The 20,334-nt window shown below is 41.2% G+C and overlaps 1 long non-coding RNA gene across 1 annotated transcript in view; it reads right to left on the minus strand.

Annotated features, from left to right (window-relative positions):
• LOC101680401 overlaps positions 1-20,334 on the minus strand; it is a 76,671-nt gene that overhangs the window by 38,610 nt on the left and 17,727 nt on the right. The window contains exon 2 of the long non-coding RNA XR_001179228.2: positions 1,497-1,643. This is a non-coding gene — a long non-coding RNA (uncharacterized LOC101680401). The remainder of the gene's footprint in view (positions 1-1,496; positions 1,644-20,334) is intronic.

Raw genomic sequence — 20,334 nt, forward strand, 5'->3', positions numbered from 1 at the left:
TAGCTGGTTGTATGAATGCCAACAGCCAGCTAAAAGAGAGTGAGCTCAGATTTTGAGCAACAGCAGGTGATGGAGCATTTACTACCCTGTTCAGAGTGGGGGGCCCTAAACGGCAGCAGTGAGGAAAGGTATCTCCCAGAAGATTTAATCTTCAGAAAGAAAGAAAGTCAACATGCAAAAAAGAGTGGAGGGCAGAGCATAAAGAGCATGGAAACTAGAGGCGGGGGAATGAGCACAGTGAAAATGGAGGAACAGGGAAAGGGTGTGTGAGGAAGGAAAGCAAGTGTAAAAGGATTGAAGTAAAGACATCAAATCCCCAAAGACTGAGGCACTGACATTGAGTCTGTAAGAAGGAGCAGACCTGGTACTCAGAGCCTCCCACCCAGCATGAGGACAGATCAGCAAAAGGACTGAGAAACCAAGAGGGACACACCACCACCACCACAGGCATGAGACATAAGAACATTCCCCTGGTGATGAGAGCTTGTGACCAAAATGAGGCCCACACCTCAACAGGGTATAGGGAAAAAAAATAAAAATAAAAAATAAAATAAAATAAATATATATATAGTAAAAGTAATACTTGTTTCTGAAAACTCAAGCAGTACAGAAATAATAAAAACAGAAACTATAAGTCCCCCATCCCCTAAAGACGGCTTGCATTTATAATTTGGTATAAGTCTTTGTGCCTTTTCTGCCACTCTAACACCATGTAAAGATAAAAGATTGCCCTGTGTGTATTCTACTGTAATTTTTTAAAAGATTTTATTTATTTATTATTCTACTGTAATTGCTTTTTCACAGAAAAACAGAGCTTTGATACCTTTCTGTGTTAGTAACAGGAATGCCTCATTCTTTTTTAAGTTTCTTGATATTCTGCTTTGTAACTCTTGCATGACTTATTTAATCAATCCCCTAAGAAAGGACGTTTGAATTATTTCTCATTACTCACTGCTATAAACAATGCTTCAGGAAACATCCTATATAATATCATTGCATAATTGTGAGGAGCATTTCTGTGGAAAAATTCCCAGAAGTAAGATTGCCAGATCAAAGAGTATGTACATTCAAATTTTAAATAGATATTGCCTTCCCAAAAGGTTGTACCAATATGCATGCATGTATTTTACATTCGATGTGTATGATTAACTTAACCTTCAAGCAAACTCAACTATAAGCATATTCATAATTTAAATGTTTTTTTTAAGATTTTATTTATTATTTGACAGACAGAAATCACAAGTAGGTAGTGAGGCAGGCAGAGAGAGAAGGGGAAGCAGGCTCCCTGCTGAGTAGAGAGCCCGATGTGGGGCTCGATCCCAGGATCCTGGGATCATGACCTGAGCTGAAGGCAGAGACTTTAACCCACTGAGCCACCCAGGCACCCCTTAAATAAGTTTTTGTCAAATTGTGTTATGGTGAAAATTCCATGCACTTGGAAAGAATCATTATATCGTAGGGTAAAATATGTCAGATGAACAAAACATTATACTTACCCAAGTAATTATGCACGCATTTCCACAGATTTGAAGTATATATTAAAGGCTTTCAGCTACTATATGGTTCCAATCCAGAAGCCACTGTGTCTCCTCAATTTTCCCTCTACTTTCCAATTCCCCACATTCTTCAGGAACTCCTTCTATCTAGAAAAAGCATCAAATAAGCCAGGCTCATTTTAGTGTCTGTTGGTGTTATTTGTGACCCTTTTCAGTAGTATTGGCATCTTAAAACTGAGTGCAGAAAAATTAATTTTTAATGGTGGTACTTTTGGTTAAAGTGTTAAAGGAAACTTAAACAAATAGAAGGGGAGATGAAAGTCCCTAATGATAACCTCACAGCTGCATAGAAAACTACTTCCGGGAAATGAAAGGAAGGAGCCATTGCCCACGCTTAGGTGTATTCCCGTAGCATAACTCCATGGTCCCAGGTGATAGATGGACATCTACTAGTAAATATTTTCAATTTCCCTTGGTCGATCCCTAAAACAGTCGCTACCAGCCAACCTTCTCCTCTGCCTGCCCACTTGTGCCGCCTTCACATACCTCATTTGCCAGGAATCACAAGAGGCAGAAGAGCACAGCTAAAAGAGACCCCACCCCCTTGCCGAATCCCCAGAAAGACTCCCTTCTAAGTGCATGCAATCTCCCTTGGGACTTGACTACAAATCACCTCCCAGATGCCTTCAAGGCTGACAGGAAATGAAAAGCAGCTCTATTTCACTAAGACCTGAGGACTGTTCGAATACAATAAAGTTTCATTTAGGCCAATCTTCAGGATAATAGGATTGCTTCTCAAGATATTGTTTTCTTCTCATGAATACATTTGTATTTTTTTCTTACCCATTTCTCTTTCTGGTCATAAATTTTGTTGACTGAATTCTAGGTAGGCATTAAAACATCTATCCAGTATCCATTTGCCTCCCCTATAAGGATATGGCCACTTCGTATCTCCCTCCCTTCCAATCCAGCCCAGTAGCGCCCAAGCTGACAACCACAGTCTCTGTCCCTCCTGCTTCCGTGGTGAGAGATAGTGGGGGCTCTTATGGGTCAGCCCTGTGACTGGGGCCTGGCTGGCATGGTGCTCAGGGGCAGATTAACTAAGACTCTTGTAGAGTGAGTCATGGGGGCCCAGCCCCATTTGGGAAACCCATATACTTAGGTATAGTTCTAAGTAACTCTTCACATAAGTTGTCTTCTTGGCGAATAATGAAAAGACCCATCAGACACATTACTTCATGAACACCGACATCAAAAATCATGGGTCAGAGTGGCTCCCTATGTTGAATGGTCCCCATCTCCCATTAGCACTATTAAGCCTTATCCTTATTATTTAGGATGCATGGGTTAGTTGATATATAAAATGTTTCAGCCCCTGATATACAACATCCCTTGAACATTTGTTAATCCATTAATGTCTGTTCTTCTATTTATTCAACACATATTTATGATAGCCTATATGAGCAAGGCCCTGAGTTGGGACTATGATGGCAACAATCCTAGGTACTGAAAGAGAAAAAAGCAGGCCCAGGACATGGTCTATTGAAAATACATTTAGGGGCACCTGGGTGACTCAGTGGGTTAAGCCTCTGCCTCTGGCTCAGGTCATGATCTTAGGGTCCTGGGATCCTCCTCTGCCTGCCTCTCTGCCTACTTGTGTTCTCTCTCTCTGTCAAATAAATAAATAAAATCTTTTTAAAAATTTTTATGTTAACAAAGCCATCAGGGGAAGAAATAAGCATATCCTTTTCCAAAATTATAATTATCTAGAGTTACATTGGTGAGTAAGGGAAGGTGGTGGAGCTGCAGACTATGAGGGGACCCAGACCCACAGCCTGCTGCTGACCCTTCTATGAAGGCCCAGGCCATGCCTTGCCAAAGCTGCAGAGGCTTGGCTGGGCTCTTATGGTGGGGATAAAAAATACTGGGGTCCAGCACAACTCAAGGACAACTTCAAAAATTCTGCTTGCTGGACTGGAATGAGATGAGGAGTGGGAGATTAAGTATGTTAACACATTGTTCTACTCCACACAAAGTGAGCCCCGTGTGACAGAGACTACTAGTTAACCTCCCCAAGCTTATGCTCATTCTGTAGTGGGAAATTGTTGCTGGCCAATGACTGTCCAAACAGATTTCTTTCCCAGTATCCTCTGCATCTAGGTGTGAACTTATGACTAGGTTTCACCACTAGAATATGAGTAGGATGACAGGTGCCATTGTCAGGATGTTCCATTACTTGGAAGCAGAAGACAGAAGATCCACAAGATAGAAGGAAGCTGGGTTTGTGAATTACTGTAAGGAAGAAAGCCCCCCACTGAGCAGAATTCTACACATCATAGTGTTAGGTGATGGAGAAATATACTTCTCATGTTAAGCCACTGGAAGTTTGAGGTTTATTTATGATAGCAGTTCGTTTTACCTTAGCTCATTGGGCGGGAGGTGCAGAACTAAACTATGGAATTAAGGACAAGCACCTACTACCGATACTCTGTCAGGAAGAAAGTATTTGGAAGTTTTCTAATTCATAACACTGAGAAGGAAACAATAGTTGAGAAAAAGTTTGAACACACAGTTAACACACATCAGTGTAAACATGAAATAAGTTCAACGTCTTCAGGAAACTAAAGACTTCAGTTCTACTCTCAGTTTCCCTGGTTGCCCAACCTACTTCACTTCTGCAGGCAGGGAAGGGTCCAGAAGCAGGGAAGAGAAAGCTAGATCCTTCTGCAGGCTATCCAGAGGACAGGGGGACTTACATCCTCCAGGTGGGCCAGTAACTAAGGTCACTGGATGGAGGACTTTTTGATTCTAGTACCTGGGGGTGGGAGTATGAAGGAAGAGTGGATAGAGGACATTCCCAAATAACTACAATGCCAGGCAGAGTGAAGTGTCTGCCTGGGTGTCTTCCCAGGGGGAAGATGCCACAGCCCCCTGTAGGACGTGGAAGGCTGAGGAGAGGACTGGAGGGCACTGACAACTCACTCTGAGGAAGGGCACAATTTTGACAAAGGCTTTCATGGAAAAAAGGACCCAGTAAGAAAATAGTGTTTCTTTTGGAAATGGTTATTCTTTGATCATTCTTACAGATGATTCTCTACAAACTACTCCATCAACTTCCAGATCACTTTCACAAGCCTTACCTCTTCTCCTATTCACTTACAACCTTGGGAGGTGAGCCTCCCTGTTGGAACTGCCGTATAAAATCTGTGATAGAGACATCATGCTTGCACATTGTTTCCTTATCTCTTGATTAAAAACACATTCCTTACTGCATGAAGTGTATGTTTTCAAAAAGCCAGTTTCATTGATTTAAGCATGCTAGCTCAATTTAATCACTACCAACAAGCTCGCTCTATATTTGCCTTTGGTTATAAATTCTGATTTTACATTTCTTGGATCAGATATCAAATATTAATGAAACACATATAAGAAAAACCAACCAATTATTTCTCATAAGATAGGAAGCCTTTGGAAAACTCCATTCGATTAATCTAGTCACCATTTCCCCTCTCCAAGGAGCAGCCTTGACCCTTAGGTCCCCTAAGAACTGTACAGTTCCTGAGTCGATAGAAATAAATGTAGTTTCAAAGTATTATAATCAGGGCTATTAACCCCTTATGGGATACCTTCTAGTCAAAGCTGGTTGAGCCTTCAAAGAATCTCATCAGTATCAAGAAGACTGTGAAGAAAACCAAAAAAAAAAAAGTACTTTCAGACTCTGGAAATATTTTTACAGCAAAGGAATAGATGACAAAGCAATATAAATGATATCACAGAGGTAAACCTCCCAACTTAAAGAAGGAAAAACTAAAAGTGACTTCATTTTTGGTTATCATATTTTAGGCACAGACCATCTTCATAATAACTCTGTACTTTATTCAAGTCTTCAACTACTATGTTTGTTTCAGAAGATTACTCATCTTGTTGAATCAGACATACATCAACATGGTGGAAGCTCAGGCAGAGGTCAGTTCATTAAAACCCATGGCAATGACAGCACAGAAATGAAACAAAACCCAGAGCTGGGCTAGCTATTGGCCATTGGAGCCCAGGTCAGCATAGCATACCACACAGGGGGACAGGGAGGCAGAAAACAGCAAGGCAAGTGCAGTATCAAGAAGCTGGAAGCCATTCCCTGAGAGCAAATTATTTCAAACAACCCCAGGATCAGAGAAGGCTACCCCTGGTTTTATCCTCTTCCTTCCACATGGTAGCTGTATGGCATTGGACAGTTACCTAAAACATTACCATCCCTAAAGTTGGGGTGATCATTGTCCCTGAGGTTCTTAGACCAGTTGGTGTATTAGTTTGCTAGGGCCACCATAACAGAGAACAGGTGGCTGAAACAACAGAGTATTGTCTCACAGTTCTGAAACTGTTAGAAAGTAAAGAAGTTTGAACTCAAAGTGTGGGCAGAGTTAGTTTCTCCTGAGAGCTACCAGTGAAGGCTGTGTCTCCGGTCTCTCTCCTTGGCTTCCAGATGACCATCTTCTTCCTGTGTCCCTTCACTTCATCCTTCCTCTGCACATTTCTATCTCTGTGTCAGATTTCCCCTTTTAACAAAGACAGCAGTCATCTTGGATCAGGGGCCCATCCTACTCCGTATGAACTTATCTTAACTAATCACATCTGCAACAACCCTGTTTTGCAAATAAGATCACACTCCGGAGCTTTGGGGGTTAAGACATCTACATATGAATTTTGGGAGTGACACAATTCAACTGTAACAACCAGTTTGAAAAAAAAAAAAAAACAACACTGCTGTTTTGACCCAGTGCCTTTGGGTGTGGTGTCAGCCTCAGGAAAACTCCAGCTATGCGGGTGACTAACTGAGGAGGGCGCTGCCAAATTGGCATCACGTAGGCCCCACTGCTATATGAGATGATTTCCTTGCATCACATGTGTCTAGTTAACTGGTCCCACTGCAGAATGGAACCCTCCAGGCCGGGACCCAGGGGACTTACAGCATGTGTGAAGGGATTTTTATTTTGTCTTCCAGGTCAGCGGTTCTCAAACTTCATTTACCCAGGGAGCTTATTAGAACTGCAGATGCCTGAGCTACACCCAGGAGGTTGTGATTCAGCCAAATCTGAACCAAGGCCCAGGAATTCATGTTACTACTTCCTGCTTCCACACTTCCACACCCCAGGCAGGTATCATCCATCAATTAGAGAACTCTGCCTTGTTGAACCTGGAAATGGTCACAGAATCCTTCCCAACACAGTAACCCAGGCAACTAATGATAATTGATGGTAAGATTAACTCCTATTAATCTCCTATTCCTGCTAAGCCTTAGAGGGGCTCTGTCTGGGTCTTCTGGGGTAAAGAAGCACTCGGTGTACACAAGAGTCTGCAGTATCTGTGTTGGAAAGAAAAGCTGACCTTGGAGCACATTCAGGTTTCTCTTTCTCCCTCTTCTCCCTGCCCTGGGTTCCTGCTGGATGGATGAAACAATACTGAAATGTAAGGCCAGACCAACTATTCTGGGAAACTTAGTCAAGGTCTGGAACTGGCCACTTGGAACTGGGCAGCAGGGATCTTGATACTGGCTAGTTTTGTGGCCTAAAGAAATGTCTTTGAGATTTGATTTCCACATTTGTAAAATGTGGCATCAGTCTTGATGAGCTACCATGTCCTTCTTTCCCTTAACACAACTGATTCTGAATGCTGGGGTCAATGAATATCCAGAGAGATGAATTACATTGTCCAACATCTCAAGCAAATAAAAGCTGGAGATCTCAGTGAAGTGGGTTCAGTGGAAGAATTAACATTTGAGTGCCTACAATGGAGCTAAAAGCTATATGTCTTATGCTCTCTTACTTTGTCCCTATATGGTATGTAGGTGTTGATATATCAGTTTTTCAGATGAGAAACCTGGGGCCCTGAGGAGTTGAGCTAACTTGCCCAAGATCATACATCTAATTTAAAAAAAAAAAAAAAAAAGCTCTAGAATTAAGTTGTCTTTTGACACTAAACTCCACGCTTTCCAACATACTTAATTTCAAAATCCTTTTAAAACATTGCAGAAATGGATTTTAAATTAAGAGAATGTATGACATTGAGTCATACAGAATTGCCAAAATTCAACTATTTTTGTCCTCTGAAGATGACAAAAGGTGATCCTTGCACATTGGCTGTTCTTGAGTTTATTTACTTTGCTCACCCACACCTTCCCACCAGCCAGCCAGCCAGGTAAACTCAACCCTGCCGGTCTCTAAATCCTGGAATGTGCTGAGCTTGGAAGGGCAGAAGTGGCTCTGCCTACTGAAAATGCAGAAATTATCCACCAACAACCACTCTAGAGTAACCACAAAATTGCTCAAACACCTGTCTCAACTCACTTGAAATCTGTACAGGAGATTCAAATATCTGGTTCCACCCAAGCACTGCATTCCCTTTCCCTATCCCTTCCAAAGTCTCCCTTTGGATGCTTTTATCTTCCCTCCCCTCTCCCCTGCTCCCCATCCCTTCATTTTGTGAATCGACTTAGCTTCTGTGGAGGCAAGAAAGGACCTTTCCTCTTCAGCTGAAGAAGAGAAAAGGGCTTGAACTTGTGATTAAAATCTTGTTAGAGAGGCACCTGGGTGGCTCAGTTGGTGAAGCATCTGCCTTCATCTCAGGTCATGATTCCGGGGTCCTGGGACTGAGCCCTGCATCAGGCTCCTTGCTCAAGGGGAAGTCTGCTTCTCCCTCTACCTCTCCCCCTGCTCAAGATCTCTCACTCCCTCTCTCTCTCTCTCTCAAATCAGTATATAAAAGCCTTGTTTAAAAAAAAAAAAAGTACCATCCATCTTTTTCAAAGAAATGGAACAAATAATTCTAAAATTTATATGGAACCAGAAAAGACCTCGAATAGCCAAAGGGATATTGAAAAAGAAAGCCAACGTTGGTGGCATCACAATTCCGGACTTCAAGCTCTATTACAAAGCTGTCATCATCAAGACAGCATGGTACTGGCACAAAAACAGACACATAGATCAATGGAACAGAAATAGACCCTCAACTCTATGGTCAACTAATCTTCGACAAAGCAGGAAAGAATGTCCAATGGAAAAAAGACAGCCTCTTCAATAAATGGTGCTGGGAAAATTGGACAGCCACATGCAGAAAAATGAAATTGGACCATTTCCTTACACCACACACAAAAATAGACTCAAAATGGATGAAGGACCTCAATGTGCGAAAGGAATCCATCAAAATCCTTGAGGAGAACACAGGCAGCAACCTCTTCGACCTCAGCCACAGCAACATCTTCCTAGGAACATCGCCAAAGGCAAGGGAAGCAAGGGCAAAAATGAACTATTGGGATTTCATCAAGATCAAAAGCTTTTGCACAGCTAAGGAAACAGTTAACAAAATCAAAAGACAACTGACAGAATGGGAGAAGATATTTGCAAATGACATATCAGATAAAGGTCTAGTGTCCAGAATCTATAAAGAACTTAGCAAACTCAACACCCAAAGAACAAATAATCCAATCAAGAAATGGGCAGAGGACATGAACAGACATTTCTGCAAAGAAGACATCCAGATGGCCAACAGACACATGAAAAAGTGCTCCATATCACTCGGCATCAGGGAAATACAAATCAAAACCACAATGAGATATCACCTCACACCAGTCAGAATGGCTAAAATCAACAAGTCAGGAAATGACAGATGCTGGCGAGGTTGTGGAGAAAGGGGAACCCTCCTACACTGTTGGTGGGAATGCAAGCTGGTGCAGCCACTCTGGAAAACAGCATGGAGGTTCCTCAAAATGTTGAAAATAGAACTGCCCTATGACCCAGCAATTGCACTATTGGGTATTTACCCTAAAGATACAAACGTAGTGATCCAAAGGAATGTTTATAGCAGCAATGTCCACAATAGCCAAACTTTGGAAAGAACCTAGATGTCCATCAACAGATGAATGGATAAAGAAGATGTGGTATATATACACAATGGAATACTATGCAGCCATCAAAAGAAATGAAATCTTGCCATTTGCGACAACATGGATGGAACTAGAGCGTATCATGCTTAGCGAAATAAGTCAAGCAGAGAAAGACAACTATCATATGATCTCCTTGATATGAGGAAGTGGTGATGCAACATGGGGGCTTAAGTGGGTAGGAGAAGAATCAATGAAACAAGATGGGATTGGGAGGGAGACAAACCATAAGTGACTCTTAATCTCACAAAACAAACTGAGGGTTGCTGGGGGGAGGGGGGTTGAGAGAAGGGGGGTGGGGTTATGGACATGGGGAGGGTATGTGCTTTGGTGAGTGCTGTGAAGTGTGTAAACCTGGCGATTCACAGACCTGTACCCCTGGGGATAAAAATATATGTTTATAAAAAATAAAAAATTTTAAAAAAAAGTCTTGTTAGAGAGCTGGAAGGAAGTAGGTTGTTTGAATAATCCTCTCTTAGTAACTTCCGGCATCTAACACAGATCTCAGGTGGGTTTGTTGGTTTGTTTTTTGTTTTGTTTTGTTTTTTTCATACATTCTCCCATGGAGCCTATGTAGAGTCCCAAAGAATGAAGAGTTTCTTTGAATTTCTTTGAATAATGACTCTTTGTTAGTAGTTTATTTTAGTCCTCATTCTGTGTTTCTACATCTTGGAGGACTGGTTGACTTCCAAGACCAAGATTTGGCAAGAACAGATTCTCCTAGAAAATGAGAAGGAAGGAAGAAGATAGGCAAGGGTGTCCTGGAGTAAAATAGAATAAAGAAACACTTCTTTAAAAAAAAAAAAAACAATTCTTTTCAGTGGAAAGTTCTGAGCCAAGTTTGAAAGAACTTTTTCCCTTTAATATAAATGGAAGGATAGTATTTATTCGCGTTTTGTCAACAGGATAATTTCTGTCACATTGGAAAGCATATAGACATGCTTGAGTTGGCTTTCCATTACAACGCTCACATCCAATTAAAACAATACCAAAAATACCCTCTAGCTTAGACATTAAACAGAGTGTGCAATTGATATTCATGAAAGCCATCCTCAGCATAACCATCTCTCCATCCTTAGGTACCTCATGGCCTTTATCATTGGCCACTTCCCGGGTACTGACTGAGCATTGGCTGTGTCCTGATTTTTTTTCCCTCTCTCTTTTCTCTTTACAGACAACACGGCATATGCAGATCACGTTCATAACTGAACAGCACCATTCACTAGTTCTGCGAACATGAGCAAGTTCTTTAAACTCTTCAAGTGTCAGTGTCCATATGTGGAAAGTGGGAATGGTTCTCACTACCTTGCAGAATGGGTGAGAGCTTTTGCTGGTGATACTAACTCCCTGCCTGTCACACAGCAGATACTCAAAACAGGCCAGCTGCCATTTTTACTAACAAACCATAAAGCCCTTACGGAGGGGCCTGTGTCGCTAACCTTTTTATACCCTTGGCCCTTCTCCCAGTGTTGGACACATGACCTATAAATGTTTGTGGTTGTGATGCTCTGCCGCCAACTGTTAGGGTATGTCTATTGTTTCTTTAGATGGGAGTTTTGATGCATTCACTAAGGAAATTTATAAGCAGATACCGTGCGCAACTTCTTTTTCCCATTGTTAACACAGTCACAAAACCACATTCACACAGTCTTGCCCTTCCAACTGCTGCTAGTGAGACTTACGTACATTGAATAAGGGGAGAAACGACTTGCCAAAGATTAAGGCAGTGATGGAAAAGCATCCTGATGCTGGAAAGCAAGTTAGGAAGAAAATCTACATGGGAAAATCCCTCTACGGATGTACGTCTGCCGCTTTTGCAAGCTGGTCCTGTAAACCCAAAGTGAGGGATGGGAAAATCCCTAACAAATGACGAATATGATTTCTTTCTGTTGGAAAGATATCTGTAATCACTTCTCTTTTTTAAAAAGGGAATATAACGAGAGAGTGGACTATACACATAGCAAAAGTCACAGTGATGCTTCAGAGAGGGGCAAGAAGTCATGGTCTCCAGGTCCTGGGGTGGAGCTCTACATCAGGCTCCCCACTCAGTGGGCAGTCTGCTGGAAATTCTCTCTCCCCCTCTTCCTCTGCCTCTCACCCTGCCCCACTCTCATGCTCTCTCTCTCCCTCAAACAAGTGAATAAGTCCTTAAAAATAAAAATAAAAATAAAAAAGTGAGTGAGCCTCGTTTGACATTACCTGTGTTTCCAAAAGATAAGTTCAAGCGGAGTCTTTCCCTCACCTCCCCCAGAGACTGGTTAAACCCTTTTTAGTCCCCAGCTGCCCCTAGCCTCTCTTTTGTCCTACTGAGTAGAGAAGAGGCCTTGCTGAAATGAACCACATGGTGAGTGAATAAAAAGAAACACCACCAAGTGACCAGACTTGGGAATGAGGGCTGCATTCCCAGCATTAGTCCGACCTTCCTTAAAGAAGCAGCAGGTGTAACCTACCCCAGAGACAGCCCCTCCAAGCACCACCCAACCAATGTCATAATTGAAGGTCTGGCTAGGCAAACCCTTTCTGTGGTTCAGCACTTTGCCATTCTGCAAGCTCTCCAGTTTCTATTGGACTATATGAAGCCCCTAGAAGAGTAGTAGCTATTAACACTTGATCAGAATAAGGTCTGCTTTGGGTGTAAGCCTGCAGTTTTAAAAACTCATATACAACTCCTTTCTTCTTGAAGGATCTGGGCCATAACCAGAGGCTCCTTCTAGTGGTTCAGAAGGACCCAAAGTTAGGAACCATGAAATCTCACCTCCTGAATTTCTCATATGTCTGGAAAACCTTTGCCCTCTTTGTCTAACTTATTAGGTGTATTTTTTTTTAACTAAAATTTTTATTTTGAAACAATTATAGATTTACATGCAGTTGTAAAAAATAAAACTAAAGGATCTCCTTATTCTTTCCTCAGTTTCCCCGCAAGGGTAATAGCTTGCAAATCTGTAGTGTAATATCACAACCAAGACATCAACACTGATACAGTCAAGATAAGGAACAGTTCTGTCACCAAGTGTCTCTCCCTCTTGTCCTTTTATAACCACATCTTCTTCCTTCCTGCCTCCATGTCCTCCTTAGCCCCGATAATCACTAATCTGTTTCTCATCTCTGCAATTTTGCCATTTTGAAAATGTTATAAAAATGGAATCATGGAGTATGTAAACTTTTGAGATTGGTTTTTTTCACAATTTTCACGATTAGCACAATTTTATGAAGATGTATCCAGATTGTATTATACAAACACAGTGTGGGGTTTGGGAGTGATTTTGTTGTTGTCATCATCTTTCTGTGGCAGGATGGTATTCCGTGGTGTGGATGTACCAGTTTCTTTAATCATTCACCCACTGAACGAGAGTGGGTTGTTTCCAGTTTGAAGCTATTATAAATAAAGCTGCTATAAACATTTGTGTGCCGGTGTTAGTGTGAAGATAACTTTCCAGTTATCTGGGATCGATGCCCACAAGTGCCACTGCTGGGTTGTATGCTTGTTACATGATTAGTTTTCTAGGAAACTATCAAACTGTTTTCCAGAGTAGCTACTTCATTTTATATTTCTACCAGCAATATATGAATGAACCAGTTTTTCCAAAGCCTCACCAGCATTCAGTATAGCTGATATTTTTTATTTTAGCTATTCTGGTGGATATATAATGATATCTCATTGAGGTTTTAATATGCAGTTCCTTAATGGCTAATGATTTTGAACATCTTTGCCTATGTGTATCTGCCATCCATATATCCTCTTTGGTGAGATGTCTCTTCATGTCTTTTACCCATTTTCTAATTGAATTTTTTGGTTTTTCATTGTTGAACTTTGGGTTTTGTTTTTTTTTAATGTATTCTGGATACTATTCGTTTGGTGAATGTGTGATTCAAAATATATTCTCCTAGTCTATAGCTTGTCTTTCCATTCTCTTAACAGAATCACAGAATTAAAGCTTTTAAATTTAATAAAGGCTGATTTATCATGCTTTGTGCATCAAGGCTCAGAACTGTTTATCTAGTCTTAGATGCTACTATTTTTTCCCTAAAAACTTTCTAAATTTTAGGTTTTACATTTAATCTATAATCTAAGAAAACTTTTAGACAACAACTGGTCTACAGATTTCCATTCACACCAGAATCTAATGAGGCACCCTAATACCTCTCCATATATCAGAGAAGGCCAAATAGGAAACCAAGATTTTTATCTTTTCCAGTTATGAATTTTCTCTCTTCTCCTCTACTGACACCCAATAAGCTAGTGTAGACCAAGTGGGGAGTCTGTAGTCTTACCTCCACTGGCCAGGAAGGAGGCACTTTTGTGACATCAAAGGTGGAGAGTGAGGACTTTCACCATCATCCACCAGTAATAAGAACACCCCCACTACAGTGTCATTGGAGACCATGTAGGACCCCTGGAATTCCCATCCAGCAGTAATGACAGCCCCTTCCCTCAGGTGTCAGCTGAGGCTGAGTGGGAGACCTGGACCTCTATGTCCATCTGGCAGGAGGTAAAGCCTTCCCTTCCTTGCCAGAGTGGTGTCAGATAAAGCCAGGGTGTCATAACGTAATCTAAAATGTCCAGTTTCAGTAGAAAATCACTTGTCATATCAAGAACCAGGAAGATCTCAAACTAAACAAAAAATAAAATAAAATGTGCCAACACCAAGACAATAGTAATATTAGAATTATATAACAAAGATTTTAAAGCACCCATGGTAAAAATGTCTCAACAAGCAATTATGAATACCCTTAAAACAAATGAAAAAAATTAAAAACCTTAGAAAAGATATAGAAGAAACAAAGGGAAATTTAGAACTGAAAATTTCTATTGTTCTTCCTTCCAGTTTGCTGATCCTTCCCTCTGGTTCCTGTGTTCTCCTCCATTATTTCAGTTCTTGAATAACTGAATATAAGTAACTGAAATAAAATACCCAGTGAGTGGATTCAACAACAGAATGGAAGAGACAAAGGAAGAATCAGTGAACTGGAAGATAGAACAATAGAAATGAATAAAGCTGAACAATGGGGAGGAAATAGACTGAAAAAAAAAATCAACAGATCCAAACATACAGGAGAAAAACAGCTGAAATATGCATAGTCTCAAGACGTAAGAGGTACTATAAAGGCCATGGGTATGCACTTCTATTTCCCCATCTGCTGTGTTCTCCTCACAAGTTGGCCAAACAATTGGTTTAGTCCCTTGACCTCCCTTTATCTAGTGGACAGGGTAAAAGAACTAATGAAGGAGAGTAAACAAAGCAAAATGAAGAGAAAATAGACTATTTCAGCTTTAAGATGGCATCTAAGTTTGGTGGGATCAAGTCCACCAAGAAGGGAACAGCATCCAGGAGACCTTGTCTCTAAATTCTGTATTTATTGAGAACTGTTCCTCACTTTTGCATCCAACCTTTTCAAAATCCTCTCACAGCTCCCACTTGAGGAAACACACGGATTTGATGTACACCAAACTTCCTTAACCACTTAACCACTCCATCGCTGTGACATTAAGAATTGCTTGTGAGATTAAGAAAGTGAATTCTTAAAGAGAGAAGAGACACTATGTAATAACCGACATTTTCTAGAAGAAATCCACGTTATTAAATGTCAGAACAGCATGAAACCAAGACACACGTCAAACAGACGAAGCCTCCCCTGAGCCAGCGCAGCTCTGAGGAGCCCAGAGTCTCCTGGCCGCCTCCACCCCCAGCCCTGCGCTGTGACAGAAGCTTCAGAGTGGGCCCTAGCAACCCTGACAGGGAATCTAAGTGGGATTTTTTTTTTCTTCCTCTTACCAGACACGAGTTCTTTCAGAAAGTAACTGCAGCAACCTACCATTCTTAGGTTCTCAGGAGAGAGCATGTTTTTATAAAGGGATGGGCGCAGCTTTCCCGTATTCTTCACCTCTAAAAAGACTTCCTCTTCAAAAGCAGTGGTGTTAGCAAAATTCCCTGTGCAGAACATTTTCTTCTCAACTCTAATTATAGATGTGAAATTCAGGCAAAATGAAAACAAAGAGATCCTGGAGGAGCCTCAAGAAAGTGTCACAAGTTAATACAATGTGATTTCTGCCCCCTTCACCCTACCACCCCCCCACACACACACCCATTGCCACTTTGCTCTCAAGTGCTCATTGAGCAAGGAGGAACTCTACTAGTTTTATATAGATTCACATGGACAGAACCTGGCTGAGGAAGACTGTGAGGCAAATTTGTTCTTAGGGGGCCTTGGCATCTGCTGACTTCCTTGTTCACAGTCGCCCACAGCTTTCCTCATTCCAGTGTTCCATTAACCTCCCATCCACTTCCTCCCTGGCTTCTCATTGTCTCTGAATCCCACCAGGCAGCCACCCCAGGCACTGTCCCAATTTCTGATGTATCACGCACTCTTCTGTCCTATAAAAATGTTCCCATTGTATTTCGCTCTCTCTCTCTCTTGCTCCAAGGTACTGTGGTCAGTTAGCCAGATCATTGGGAAAACCCAGATAAATACATTCTAATTAAGCTGAAACAAGCTTAATGCATTGCCTCTCCCAGGGTATGTGTGTATTAATAGAGTGCAGGTGCTTTATCTGCAGGAAACAAACTCCTGAGGATGGAATTTCAGATTTCAGAGGCAGGCTAACATAGGAAATACTTGGATGAAGCCCTCAAGTGCCATTTAAAAGGCATTCCCCTTATCTGTTCATGCCTCAAGACTAACGTTGCCTGTTGAGACCATGGAGAAAGGAAGAGTAATGGACCCAAAATAGTCCCTCCTTTAGGGAAACTCTGAAGTGGTAATTGAGGGGGAAAACAGAGAAAAAATGAATAGGAAGTAAAGAAAAACACTTTTGTGAATTTTCACTTTGTAAGAAAACAAAGTAACAAAATTATAATAATGTCAGACATGAAGGGAACCCTAGAAACCAAAGGTTTCCACTGTTCTCATTTTATACTGGAGGGCACTGAAGCCAAGAAATTCAGGGTTACAGGACATCAGTGCCAGAACCAGAAGCAGAACTTAGGTCCTCTTGATTTTCAGCCCAGTTCTTCTAGTACGCTGTGTTGCTTGTTAGTGTCCAATTTCATGGATAGTAACTTGACATTTGTGTCTGGATGGATACCCAGACATGAGAAAAATTACTTTTCAGAGTTTTTAATCCATCTTTCTTACATTATCATACTTGAATTTTGAATTCATTATATTTCAATTCAAAAAATTACTTTTCAGAGTTTTTAATCCATCTTTCTTACATTATCATACTTGAATTTTGAATTCATTATATTTCAATTCAAAAAATTACTTTTCAGAGTTTTTAATCCATCTTTCTTACATTATCATACTTGAATTTTGAATTCATTATATTTCAATTCACCCCCTTCTACTTTTAGAGTTAAAGGAGGATTTCTAATCAATGTCAACAAAATTGTTGTCCAACAAAGATCAAACTGGAAAGGGGGATGCAAATCTAGGTTCTATAAAAAACATGTGCAGGTGTGACAGCCAGCTGGCTGAGTGAAATATAGAAATATCCCATTAGCACAGAGAAACTGTAAATGCAAGTCACATAAAAATGAAATTAGTCTTCCCCATGGGACTGGGGGTGTGGGAAACAACTCACCGCATCAGATTGGTGACACCAAATCATCCCCTTTGAACACTAGGTCATGTCCCATCCTGCCCACAAGAGCTCCAGTTGCTGGAGATCTGTGGCTCCTCTGATCTCTGGTCACCAATTATCTCACAGCTGTTTCTCCATCAGAGAAAACACTCCAAGCTCCACTCTGTCTTTAAATGAAGCACAAAGCACAACTCAGTAGAGGACCAAAAACACCCTAAGGAAATTGTTCAAGCTTAGAATAACACACCCAGCGTTAATCTTCCCTATCACCGCTCCCCAACACTGCCAGTTTGTGCAAAATGTTTTAATGAGGTATGAGAAGTAAACGATCCCCCACAGAACAGCCATCAGGTTATATGGGAATCAGATCAGCAAAAGTCCCAGATCTACTCATTTACTCTTGCAAGCCTCTTGTGTTCTTGAAGGAGATCTTGTTCATTCTCTGGTCCATCTCACTGCTTTGCTGCCACTGTTAAATCATTCATATCTTTTATGGGGAATGTGTCCTCCTTATGACACCCTACTCCAGTTTCCCATTCATATAACTCAAAAGACAAAAGTTGTAATGTCAACTGACTAGAGTTAGGCAGTGCCAGCTCTTGGCTTAGCCAAATCTTTCCACAGCTTTTATGGGAATATCTGTAGCTCTTGTTCTCTGCTGGGTTCCTCCTTCACCTCTTTATCCCCTGTCAAAACACTGCAATTCCTTGACAAACTAACAGAGAGATCTGCACAAACCATGATTTCTAGGTAGTGTCACCAAATATTCTAATTCACCCAGAGCACTTCCAGTTCATGCCCTTAACACTCCCTGTCACTCAACAAATGTATTTCTTAGAACAAAGTATATGACCCTGCTACCTACATATTTATATGCATGGATATGGAAAGATCCCAGAACTACAATTGTGAAAAACTGAGTCGCCGAGTAGTATGTAAAGTACAATCTCATTCATCTAAAAAATTCAAATATGTGGGCCTGAAAATGTGTATGTAGAAAACTTATGGGAAAAAACTTGCATATGATTACTTGAAGGAAATGAGAATCGTGGGTTGGGGGTGGTGAGAAGGATTTCTTTTTTCACTTTTTGTCTTTCTATTTGATATGTTTACCATTAGCATGAATTTATTTCATAATAATCAAAAAATGATCTTCAGGACTGAAGCTTTAGAATTCCCACGATGCAACGGGGCTGCCACGGTTTCTCTGCCACAGAGATTATTTTATCTACTTATTCACCTGTCCAAAATGGTGACTACTAAAAAGTCTGCAGCAGTAAACAGTGCCACGAAAGGTGTAATTCAGAACCGCCATCTTCTGTTCAATTTCTTTCCTTTTATGTGAGTGAGAGGCAGAAAATAAAGGAGATAAAGGAAGACAAGTACAGTCCACAGGCAAATCTAGAGAATGATGTCAAGGCTTCTGGGTGGCAAACATCAACTAGGTTTCTGGGGTGGGTCGTGCACTAGGTGGTCCCCATGACCAGCCTTCACGTCCTTCTCTTTTCTTGCCTATTTCCCCCCTCAAGACACACATGCAGCTTGATTTTTTTTTTTCTGGCTACAATCACAGATAGCTCATAATAAAATACATAAAACTCACAACTGACTAGAAAATCATGGCTGTCAACTAAAGGGAGGCTCTGTGCCTGTGACCCAGTGCATTTTGCATCCTCTCTACCAAGGGAAAATGGTGTTGTTCTCCATCCTCCTGACGCTGTCAACCTCGGAAGGTCAATAAAGCTAAGGTCTCTCCTATTTGCTTTTGGGACTGAGTGTATTACGTTTGCTATCTCATCCGCAGATCCCACAGATTGTTGGGTCCCATGTTACTCACAACAGAGAGTCCCTAAGCTATAGAGTGGCTAAAGCAAGTTACTTGGTCTCCTTGCTTAATCAGTGAGGTCCCTGTCCCTCTTGTATGCTGCTTTCTCTCCTTTTGTAAAGAAGAGAACAACACTGATGCCAGTCTGTTGAGTGGCTAAGTCAGCCAAGAGGGTTTGGCAGAAGATTCCTTTCTGCTCTGGCACATGGCCATTTGCTTGTGAAAGGTCGCTGGATAGCATCTCCTCATTGAAATAAATATTGACAAAATGAAATAAGAACCAAACGGGGAAAAAAACCTTAGGGGATGTTAGGCTTCGATAATCAATTAAAACATTCCTTTTGAAATTGCATTAAGTACAAAGTATAACATGAATCAGAAAGAGATTGTACCAATTATTTCTCATTGAGGGCACCTGGAGCAAAAAAGAAATAAACAAATCTTGGCATGAAAGTATAATTAAAACACCTTAACACCTTGAGCATGATAGCTTTGTTTAAATAACATGATATTTTGTCTTCATCACTAGAGTTTGCCCTCAGTCTCCATTTATACCATTTTTCTATCTAAAAATTTAAATTAAATTCCAATTGCATGAACAATGAAGGGTCACTGATTCATTCTGACCAAAAAAAAAAAAAAAAAAAAAATCAACTAAGAAAATCAATTTAATGGATCGGAACCTTCATGGCCAAGTCCCAAGTGAGCTGGGTTCCAAGCAATAAGGCTTTCCGTATCCTTATTAACCAATTCCCAGTGAATTGGGAGAAAAAAGAAAAAAGCTTGCTTCTTTCCTAATTTTCATTTAGAAAGGCATTTGCTCTTCCGCACGCAAGATATACAGTAGAAGTTATCATGATCCCGACTTTACAGGTGGATCCACGGAGAATGCAAATACACACCCGAGCAAGGTTTTCCTAACAGGACCATCCAGACTCGTCTGTTTCCTTTCATTGCCCGGGCCAGACTCGCAGCCACACATTCCATGAAGTATCTTGGCATGTGTTCACGCTGAAAATGAGCAGATTCCTGAGATAGGGAAATTACCATTCTATCAATCTGTTACCAAGCACCACGGCGAGACCTTTCTCTGATTAAAGCACCAAATATGCACAGAAACTAAGCCAGCTTCTCCCAGGATCTCTGTTGCCCTCTAATTGTTGGATATATTTGATCCCTGTAAGAGCTTTTCAGCAACAAAGATGCTTTTCGAGCCCTGAAGCAGAAAAGCATGAGTGGCCTTCAATGTTCTTTAGCGTCCATAATCTTTCAGGTAGGCTTTTCTCAGCTTCCGGCCTCAGTCCATAGATGGTGCTGGGCGGTCGGGGGAAGAAAGCCTGCAAAACCTCCCCTAACTCTCGCCTCTGTCCAGTGGTGCTGGGAAAGATGGGAGCAGCTGCAGACCCAGCTTCCTGCTCTGAATCCAGGGGATGGGACGGCTTCTCCCTCCGTTCTCCCCGCCTTAGTCACACTGAAGTGACATCGTCCTCCTTCCTGT

The sequence above is a fragment of the Mustela putorius genome, unplaced genomic scaffold (genome assembly GCF_011764305.1).
Source record: "Mustela putorius furo isolate JIRA1106 unplaced genomic scaffold, ASM1176430v1.1 tig00000129_pilon_pilon_pilon, whole genome shotgun sequence".
NCBI classification, from domain to species: domain Eukaryota; kingdom Metazoa; phylum Chordata; class Mammalia; order Carnivora; family Mustelidae; genus Mustela; species Mustela putorius.